The sequence below is a fragment of the Danio rerio genome, chromosome 13 (assembly GCF_049306965.1).
Source record: "Danio rerio strain Tuebingen ecotype United States chromosome 13, GRCz12tu, whole genome shotgun sequence".
NCBI lineage: Eukaryota > Metazoa > Chordata > Actinopteri > Cypriniformes > Danionidae > Danio > Danio rerio.
Window position 1 is genome coordinate 33,861,799 of NC_133188.1, and position 10,702 is coordinate 33,872,500.

General features: G+C 30.8%; 1 protein-coding gene across 4 annotated transcripts in view; it reads left to right on the top strand.

The window, feature by feature from the left end:
- zmiz1a (zinc finger, MIZ-type containing 1a) overlaps window positions 1-10,702 on the top strand; it is a 249,761-nt gene that overhangs the window by 146,525 nt on the left and 92,534 nt on the right. For all 4 annotated transcript variants that reach the window (XM_005156853.6, XM_009307322.5, XM_005156854.6 and 1 more), the window contains exon 4: window positions 6,947-6,999. The gene's annotated coding sequence lies outside the window, so the exon portion shown is untranslated. The remainder of the gene's footprint in view (window positions 1-6,946; window positions 7,000-10,702) is intronic.

Genomic DNA, 10,702 nt, shown 5'->3' on the forward strand with positions numbered 1-10,702 from the left:
CTGGTTATAATTGTTTATAGTATTTTTTATAATAATACGTTTTTTTTGTCAAACGCCACTTTGATTGAATTCTGACATACAAATTCATCATACATACGTGTAACCGGTTCTGCGTTGCGTTTTCTTTGTTTTATTAAGGAATAACCAGTCGGAGATCTGCAGTTGTGACGGCTCTTTACTCACTGAGAATAAACCAAAAAGCACAGCTTTTACAGTGTGTCTTCGCCCTTACAGCTTTTCTCTCCCATGCATAGTCAGTGCAGAAAGGGAAGAGATGGAGAGAGAGATAGAACAAAACTCCAAACAATATTAACAAAGTGACAAAACATACCTGAGAATAAACCAAAAAGCACAGCTTTTACAGTGTGTCTTCACCCTTACAGCTTTTCTGTTAAAAGTAAGGTGCAATGCATTTTAGCATTCACATGCTTCAGTTAGGCTAAAGTTAATCAAAACCTCAATTTAAGTGATAGCACAAAAATAATGAAATATATGTGAAAAATAAAGGTTTAAATATTATTTAAACATGAAAACTAGCTTTAAAAGTTATTTATAAAGTAAAGATGATTAAAGATTAATTGGAGCTTAGCAGACACCCACCTCTCCCATGCATAGTCAGTGCAGAAAGGAAAGAGGCGGGCGCAAAACAGGAAATTAAACAGCGTGAGCTCCCTTAGAAATTTAAAGGAAAAGACACACACTAACAAACACCTCAGGTACACTTACTAACACATTAGATAAAATACATATTTTGTGTAATTCTATACTTAAAGCGAATTATAATTTTCATACCTGTTACATACACACATACATACACATCTATGGTAATAATATTATTATAAATATCTCCTGATCTGATTCCAATAAAACACAAGGGGGATTCTGAAGAGACATCAAGTTGAGGATCTCTTTGAGCAACTCTAAAAGAGGAGTCATTTTTTAAGAATGGAAAAGATGTTTAATACTCATTTTTACACCACCCTAATTTAAGTAAAACCTAACTCAAGTAATTTAAGTTATTTTGTTAACCTTACTTTCGTAAGTTAAACAGATATATTTAACTTAGTCTTGTCAACATTTCGAAAATATTGTTTAAAATGTTGCTTTTCAATGGGGTGTATGAATATATAATATTTTATCTCATATTAAACTCATTATTATTCTGTTTTTGAATTATTTCACTAATATTATTATCATACAATAATAGTAATATTAATATGTTCATAAGATTTATTTATAATACAGATTGTAAAGCAATAGTTGTGTCTATTATCTGAAAGACTGGCTTTGTTTACCAAATAAATAGATCTAATTGGTTTTGCATTGTAAACATTAAAGAAAAGTTAAATTTATAATTTGTTTATTTCATGTATTACTGTAAGTTTTTAGTTATGATACTTCTAAACACAAAATTCTCAGCAGAAATAGTAAAAAATGTCTGCAGATTCTGTCTGATAATAGTAACTCATACATTTCGTTTCTGAAGGTGCGCACTCCAAAGGAACAAGATCACGACAGCAATCTCATTTATGGCCTTTCTTGACATTATCATCCTCTGGGTAATGATCGTCAGATCGCGCTGCTCTTCTGAAGTAACCCACAACTTGGTCTTGATGGAGAATCTTCTCCAAAAATGACAGCGACTCTTTGTTTACAAGTGTGTGTGCGGTTAGTTAGTAGTTGCTGTAGTGTGATGTGCGTTTGACAGGATTGACAGTACGTCATGTTCGTTTTATACAGATTACAAAACCAAAAAAATAGTTATTTTCAAGTATTGTTGGTTTAAAGTACAGATTTCAAGCTTCATTTGAATGTATTTCTTTTATCTGTATAGCAAGTATTTGCTAAAATTTCAGTGCGTCTGTTGACCACCAAACTGTCATAAAAGCTTACGTCAGGTCCAGGCTTCACCCCCGAAACAATCTCAATTTATAGTGATCGATGGTTGGCTCATGTACTAGCAGGCGGGACTTCATTCGCCATACTGACCATTACACTTTTCCCCGTTCAAAACTAAATGAGTGACGTCTTGTGTATAGTCTGATACAGTCTGATAGAGTTTTTAATTTTAGATTAAAAGGGCAAACTGTTTTGCACTTGTTTTTTTCTTTCTTAATGACATGCACAGATGAATTGTCCAACTCAAAACTAGCAACTTGTGCTAACAAGATTAATATGGTTAGTTTGATTTCATGTGCTCTTTAAGACTAACAAACTGATACTAACATTTAAAAAATATTATTTTAATTTCACCTTTAAAGTTGGTAGGAAATAGAAGATGCTGATATTCAGTGTGCAATAAATCGTGATAATGTACATGATATTGTTTATGTGTGATTTGATAGGATAGTGTGGTTTAATATCTGGAGTGTTGTGTATGACGTGTCTGTTTGTATTGAGTTGGTGTTGGTTAATGATCAGCCGGTCGGTCGGTTAATGGGAGATAGTGAAGCACGGTGGGCTGGTGATCTTCTCTGAGAGGGAGGACAGTGGCATGACGCTAATGGCCTCGGCGCTTGTGTGCGAAGGCTGTTTGTCATGGCCATTCATGTCAGGGTGTAATTGGTTTACCTGGCCGTGTGTGTTGTGAGGGTTGTCTGCATAGCTAAAAACAAATTACCTACTGCTGACCTTTTGGTTGCACAGACCGCTTGGACACACAGAGGAGATGGGAGAAGGGAGTGTGTTGGAAAAACAGGGTCTGAGTGGTATGATCCTGCCATTACTTGGCTCGCTGCTGTTTGAAGGACAGTGTTTAAAGGAGAGAGGCTGTTAGAGATATTTTCAGAGAAAGTCCACAACGTATTTTATTTTTTGTGTGTTTTTTTATTTGTTTTGTGCTTTGCTCTTTTGTTTCATTTGAATTTTATTTTACATTTACTTTTTAATAAAAATGTATATTTTAAATAATATTTGATATCGCTGTGCAGTCCAAAAGTGCATTGCTTTTTAAATAATGATGTGAAATTTTAAATGTTATATCTTTACAAACATAAGGTATTTTTGATTTGATATTTAGAATTTGATGAAGTTATAATATTGTTTCTATTATAATATTACTCATCTTTTAATATGGAATATGTTGACATTGTGGTAATATTAATAATATAATATAAAGTAGAGAAAATAGTTGTAAAGCAACACATCTGTTTTATTTTATTTTATAAAATTTAGTTTTGTGTTTTTTTTATTATTATTTTATTGGAATTTTATTGTAAATTTAATTTTAATTTAAGATTGTTTTAAATAACATTTTGTATTGTTGTGCAGTCCAGAAGTACATTGGTTTTTTAAATATAATTTATGTAAAATTTAAAATGTTATATCTTTACAAACATAAGAGAGTAATATTATTATTTTTATTATAATATTACTCATTTAATAATAATACAGTGCTCAGCATATACAAGTACACCCCTCACAAATCTATCTTTAAAATTCAGATTTTTAATAGGAAGCTATGCAATACTTTATCTGTACTTATACATTAGATCAAATACGTTAGCCAAATCTGGAGCTTATCTAACAAAATAACCTACGACAATAATCCAAAAACTAGTACACTCAAATTTATATGTTATGGAAAAATATTAAATACAAATTTTAAAAAAGGAACAAATCAAGAGATGCAAAAAAAAAAAAAAAAATAGTTAAAATTTTGTAATTTATAACAAAGTAGAGAAAATTGTTTGTGATGCAGCATGCCTTTCATTTTAATAAATTGTGTTTTCTTTTTTGGTTTGCTTTATTTGAATTTTATTGTATATTTAAATTTTATATTGTCGTGTGGTCCAAAAATACATTGGTTTTTAAAACATTTTTTAATGTTATTTTTGATGTTACATTTAATGTTTATATAATGTTTTAATATAATGTTTTAAGGTTAAATTAAATTATTAATTTTAAATGTTATATCTTTACAAACCTAATATTTTAATAGTATTACTTTTATTATAATAATACTCATATATTAATATAAAATAATATTGACATTATATTTTAATATGCATATTATCATAAAGTAGAGAAAATAGTTTGTGAAGCACCACATTTGTTTTATTTTATTTGATCAAATTTTGTTTTGTTTTTGTTTTAATTTTATTAGAAATGTATTGTACATTTTATTTTTTATATAAAGTTATGTTTTAAATAACATTTAATATCCTCAATTGATCCACAAATACTGTATTTTTTAAATACATTTTAAATGCTATATCTTTACAAACATAAAATATTAATATGCATATTTTCTATTATATTGTTCATATATTAATATAAAATAATATTGACATTATATTTTGCTATGCATAGTATCACAAAGTAGAGAAAATTGTTTGTTAAGCAACACATTTGTTTTATTGTATTTGATAAAATTTTTATTTGTGCTTTTGCTTTGTTTTGTTTTGTTTTTTTATTTTTTATTAGAATTTTATTGTACATTTAATTTTTCAGATAAAGTTATATTTTAAATAACATTTAATATTGTCAAGTGGTCTAAAAATGCAGTTTTTTAAGTACATTTTATATATTATATCTTTACAAACATAAAATAGTAATATAAATCTTTTTATGATAATGTTGCTCATATATTAATATTTAATAGTATGTTGACATATTTTTTATTAATATTATTATTACATAGTAGAGAAATAGTTTGTAAAGCAACACTTCTGTTTCATTTCATTTTATTTTATATTTTATTTGATATATAATTTTTATTATATCGTCTTGATTTAGTTTGTAGATTTGTCCTGCTGATCAGCTATATGCTTTCTTTCGTCCTAACCCATGTTTGAGTGCCCTGATGGTATTTGTGCAAGTATGGTTTGATGGCGCGTGTTTGAACGAGGGTTGCCTTTGGGGATATTTATTTGAGTCAGTTCACAGCATGCAATGTTTTAAAAGGAGCAGCGGCCCAAACGTCTCTCACAGACCGGCCGTCCCATGCTCAGTTCGACCATTTGTAGATGAAGGCGACTGCTGCTTTTGAAAAGCACCACTGCTCTGTTTGCACCACTTATCTGTCAAGAGCAGTAAAGGGGAAGAGAGGGATGCCATAATTCCTGGCTTCCTGCATGAAGGATACAATATCCATTTTGGTGACAGAGTAGATGGGCCTCAATTTAAATCTTAATCCGCGGGGGACGAGTCTCCATCAGCCGGGTTGATTCTGTGAGCTGCAGGCGACGCCACACAAGTTGATGTTCTTTGTAAATGAATGGTGCTTTTCTCCATCCTCTGCTTGCTCAATTCTGTCTTTACTGGCATGTGCGGATGACAAAAGCACACAAGACCCGATTTGTTCTTGTTTTTGTCATTTGCTAAAAAAAACACTTCCTGATTTTCTCCAGGACTGCTGATTAATTGCTTATTTGATAGAAAACAGAACTGTTTTTGAATATCATTACATTTTTAATTCACACACCCGTGCACACACACATACTAAATTTCATTCAATATTAACATCATAACTAATATCATGAACAAAATCATTGTTAATAATTGTTGCTAATAACCATATGTAAATAAAAACAAAACATAATTGTTGTTATTATTATTTACTTTTAACATTAATAATTTATAAGGAATCCAAGAATTTTGTGTAATCTAAATAAATTTTATTCAATTTTTATTTAAAAAGTTTAGTAAAATACAAATATAATATGTAGTTTATGTAAATATAATACTTATAACGCTTGCAAATTTACACATTTTCAAATTATATTTATCTTAAACAATTATATAAAAATTATAATAAATAGTGACAGCTGTCTTGATACCATAATGGGGAAATGAAGTTTCTCAAGGAAACTTTAACTTCATAAAATGTGAATAATAAAAAGCTTCATAAAACATTAATGTAATATAATCTAATTTAAAAATATTTTTTGATTTAATATAAAGCTTCATAAAATGTAACGATAATAATAATAATAATAATAATAATAATAATAATAATAATTATAATAATTATAATGATCATTATTATAACTTTTTTTAAGGCCAAGCTTAAGACACCCCTTGTTTAAATTGGCTTGTCTAATGTATAGCACTGACACTTCATTATGTTTTAAAGTTTGCTGTGTTTTATTGATATTTCTTGTATTGTTTTGCAGCGTCTCCTTTTCTGTTGTGTTGTGTTGTGTTATTAAATTTGCTTTTACTTGTGTAAAGCACTTTGGTCAACCTTGGTTGTAGTAAAGTGCTATATAAATAAAAGTTGATTGAAAAAATGTCTTTGTTTCTTTGTATGTGCACTACCTGACAAAAGTCTTGTCATTGATCCAGTTGTAAGAGCAACAAATAATCACTTGACTTCTAGTTTATCATTTGGAAAAGTGGCAGAAGGTTGATTTTTCTGATGAATCATCTTTTGAACTGCATCCATATCATCACAAATACTGCAGAAGACCTATAAACCCGCATGGACCCAAGATTCTCATAGAAATCAGTCAAGTTTGATGAAGGAAAAATCATGGTTTGGGGTTACATTCAGTATTGGGGCGTACTAGAGATCTGCAGAGTAGGGGTCAACATCAACAGCCTGAGGTATGAAGACATTTGTGCTGCCTGTTACATTAGAAACCACAGGAGAGGGCAAATTCTTCAGCAGGAGAGCGTTTCTTCTCATACTTCACCTCCACACATAAGTTCCTGAAAGCAAAGAAGGTCAAGGTGCTCCAGTATTAGCCAGCCCAGTTACCAGGAGTCATTTGTATGAATGTAATCGTCCAAGCTCATGGGAGTCATACATAAGATAAAAGAAATTAGTTATTACAACTGTTTACAAATGTGTTGTAAAAAAAATTTTTGTTTCTGTTAAACAGATGCTCTGTGGAGTATACAGCGGGTGTAATAATTCAGGAGAGCCAATTATTCTGACTTCAATGTAACATGACCTAGGCAACTGATTAACAGTTTTTTGTTTGTTTGTGTTTTTCAACAGGTCTGAGCTCTACTAAAGCAGACGAGGCCTGGCCAGAGGACCATGTGCTAATTGTGAGTTTGATGTCAGTCAGTTTCACATTGATCTCATTAGCTGTGTCATCCGCCTGCTTTCCAAACGGCGAAAACCTCTCTTCTAACCTGCTGTACTCCGTTCTCTAGTGCTTGTAAACAGGTGTAGCGGTGATGAGCTATAAGCATTGATCAGTCTGTTTAATTAGTGAGTGCAATAATTAAAACACTGTATTTTCAGCTCGCTTCATCACCATAACGAAAAAAAAAATGATAGAGAGTAGCAGAGTTGCACCTTATTGACAAGTTCTATTCCTGGAAACAGTTTTTTTTATTCTCTGCCACTAATAGTTTCTTTTCATTTAATTGGAGTTTTGTGCTAATTAGATTTGTCTTATGAAACAGAAGAAAACTCTTGCACAGTGGGAGCCGCGAGCAGGAGGTCGGATGTTGGAGATTTTTGGTCTCACTTGTGAACAGTTGGAAAGTGTGTGACTGTTTGATTCATCCTTTGCTTCTAATCTATTTTCTGGTTGTATATAAATCAGGGATACGTCTTTTAAATGAGATGTGCTTTTATTTCGGTGCTCACTTTTCATTTCGATGCAAATTTTATGACTTAGTTGATACAAAAACAATCATTCAACCACTTATTAAAATAATATAGGCCTACTATAACTGTATTAATGTTATTTTCTTTTTTTTTAAAAAGTGTTAAGATACTTTTCTAATGCATGGTACGATGTTCGATTTACTTGCAGGAGATTTTTTACTGTGTTCCACATTTGGGAATTTTTAAAGTACCTTCCGTTACAAAAACACACCATTTACACACTGCTGATCACTAATTGGTTCAATAGAATTGTTACTATCAGTGTCATGACACTAGACACCAGAGCCTGCAGCCACTGTTGTATTTTTGGTTCGCACTAATTCACTTTCACTATGGAAGTCAATCAGCCTCCCCTGGAAATGCCATTGACTCTGTTTTATGGGTTGGTTTGTCGTGCATAGGTTTATGTTTTGTTTATGATGTCCCTCACCATAACCTTTCGCGGTCTCACGGTTTCATGGATTTTTTGTGCAATTTGACATGCTTTTTTAACAGCGCATGTTTGCAAGTTTTCTCCCCAGGTTGGACTTCTAGACAGACAGAAGTTACGCGACTGTTTAAACGAGAGAAAAGTGTGAAAATGTAGTCAATAACTATCTGAGAAAATAGTGTAGTGAGGGGTTTTACAGCCTTAAAACATCTAGAATAATTGTAAAAAATAAAGCTGACTAATTCGTGGATTTCATCTACTGTATTGCGGGTGATTTTTAGAACGCAACTCCTGCGATTAACAAGGGACCACTATATATATATATATATATATATATATATATATATATATATATATATATATATGTGTGTGTGTGTGTGTGTGTGTGTGTGTGTTTGCATCTATATAAAAAATATGTAAGTAGGAAAAAAGTATAAAACATTTTATAAAAAATAATTAAATAAAAAATTTTCTGCATGTTACAGTAATATATATATTTCTTTTAATACTTTAATACTAATTTTTTTTTTCCAGTTATGATACTATTACAATTGTTCATAATAAATACTTAAATATGAAGAAACGGCAAACTGACAAATTAGAAGGATTTCCAGAGGATCATGTGACAATCTACGTTAAACTAATGGCTATAGCTAACGTACATATTCAACAGTTATTTTAAAATCACAGTAATATTCATCAATCTTACTCTTTTACTACATTTTTGGTAAACATTCTGTAGTCTAGGTCAGCAGAAACTGCTTTCAAAACCAATTTGAAACAATCCAAAGATTCCATAATTCATATAGGAACTCCTACAGCATTGTTCTTTTGGTGTGTGTCACTTGGTTTCTCTTTGATTGGAGGTGAAATTTATACACAAATAAAATCTAAGTGAGATTAATAAAATTATATGAGGTTTGTAAACAGCCACTCTTCCCTGTAGATTCTGGCTCTGAGTTGAGCACCAATAATGCCTAGAGCTTTTGTGCAGATGTGTATTGTTTTTGGAGAGAGCTCCTGTCCTTCAGCATACATGTATATGTGTGTGTGTGAAAAACCAGAGCCCAGCAGCGATGAACTGCAGCCGCTGATGCTTCAGCACTTTTACAGCCGGCCTGAAACAGAAGGCCGAGGAATTTCTCAGCTTACCTATTCAGCAGTAGGAGCCCTGAAGTGTCCAGCACCAGCCAAAGCTGATCTGATGCCTGCAGGGTTCGCTTTACACCAGCCTGTCAGCCCCGCTCCATGAACCCATTTCAGTTCTGCTGTTGGTCAGAAGTTTAGGGATCAGGAACTATTTTTATTGTTTGGAAAAACTTCTTTTTCCTCACCATGACTGCATTTATTTGATCAATAACTGTTTTTCATTGTTTTAGTATGTGTTATGCTGTAATTTGTTCATGGAGTTCTAAAGTGAATTATTTTATTCCAGTGTTCAGTGTCAGAAATCTTTATGATATGCTGATTATAATTTTTTTTAATACTGAACATATGATAAGTTTTATAAGGATTGGTTGTTATCACGGGTAATTATTGATAACGATATCTATGTTGATATCCATTTTTTCCTCCTTCATACATAGTTTTTTGGAAATTGTATAAATATTTAGCTTTTCTTTGAAAATAATTATGGTTAATATCACCCTAATCGCATTTAAAGTTAAAGTTGGTTTTGACATAATATATGTGCGTGTATTAAATCATGATACATACATAGAAACCTATAAAAGATTATTTTGTTAAATAGATATTTACATTTATATATCATTTGTATCATATACATATATAATTTCTATCTAAACATTTTCTATCAACTTTTATTTTGGATGAGATTAATCACACTTAAATTTTCCCAGGACTAAAAACAATGCAAAAAAAAAAAAATTTTTTTTGTTTTAAATTTTACGGTTAGACAGTTTGATTTGGTCTTGATTAATGTAAATACATCTTTAATGGTAATTTTGAATGCCATTGTATCCCAGTTTCCACAAAAATATGAAGCAGCCCAGCAGTTTTTAACCCTATTTAATAATAATAATAATAGTAATAATAATAATAATAATAATAATAATAATAATAATAATAATAATAAATATTAATTGAGCAGCACATTATCATATTAAATTGACTTCTGAAGGATCCTGTAAGGCAAAACTAGCTTTAACTCACAGGATTAAATAGCATTTTACATTTACTGCCAATAAAAAAATCTATTGTATGTAGAGCTGCATGATTCTGGCTAAAAAGAGAATCACGATTTTTTTTGCTTAAAATAAAGATTACGATTCTCTCACGATTCTGTAGATGTAAAATAAAGGTTATTATGAGCAGGCTATTATTATTGTGATTTCTCAAACATATGGTTAAACAACAGTAATAATATTATGTGTAATATCTAATTCAAATCAAATGTTGGTTATTAATGCACAGTGAAGTGATGACATCAGAATACAACTATAATATAGACCTTTTTTCTACTGGTAAATTCAGAAATTTTATCGGTATCAGATTCCCTCAATTAAATTAAATTCAATTCTTCAATTCAACTCTTGCATTATATTCAACATTATATAGGTTAGTTAGAGTAGCCTAGTTATACTGACACTGTTAAACATGTTTTCTCATGCACAACATGAGTTCGCTATGAAAGAAAAACATATTAGACGCTTGTCGCAATCATAACTCTAAAATGTGATATG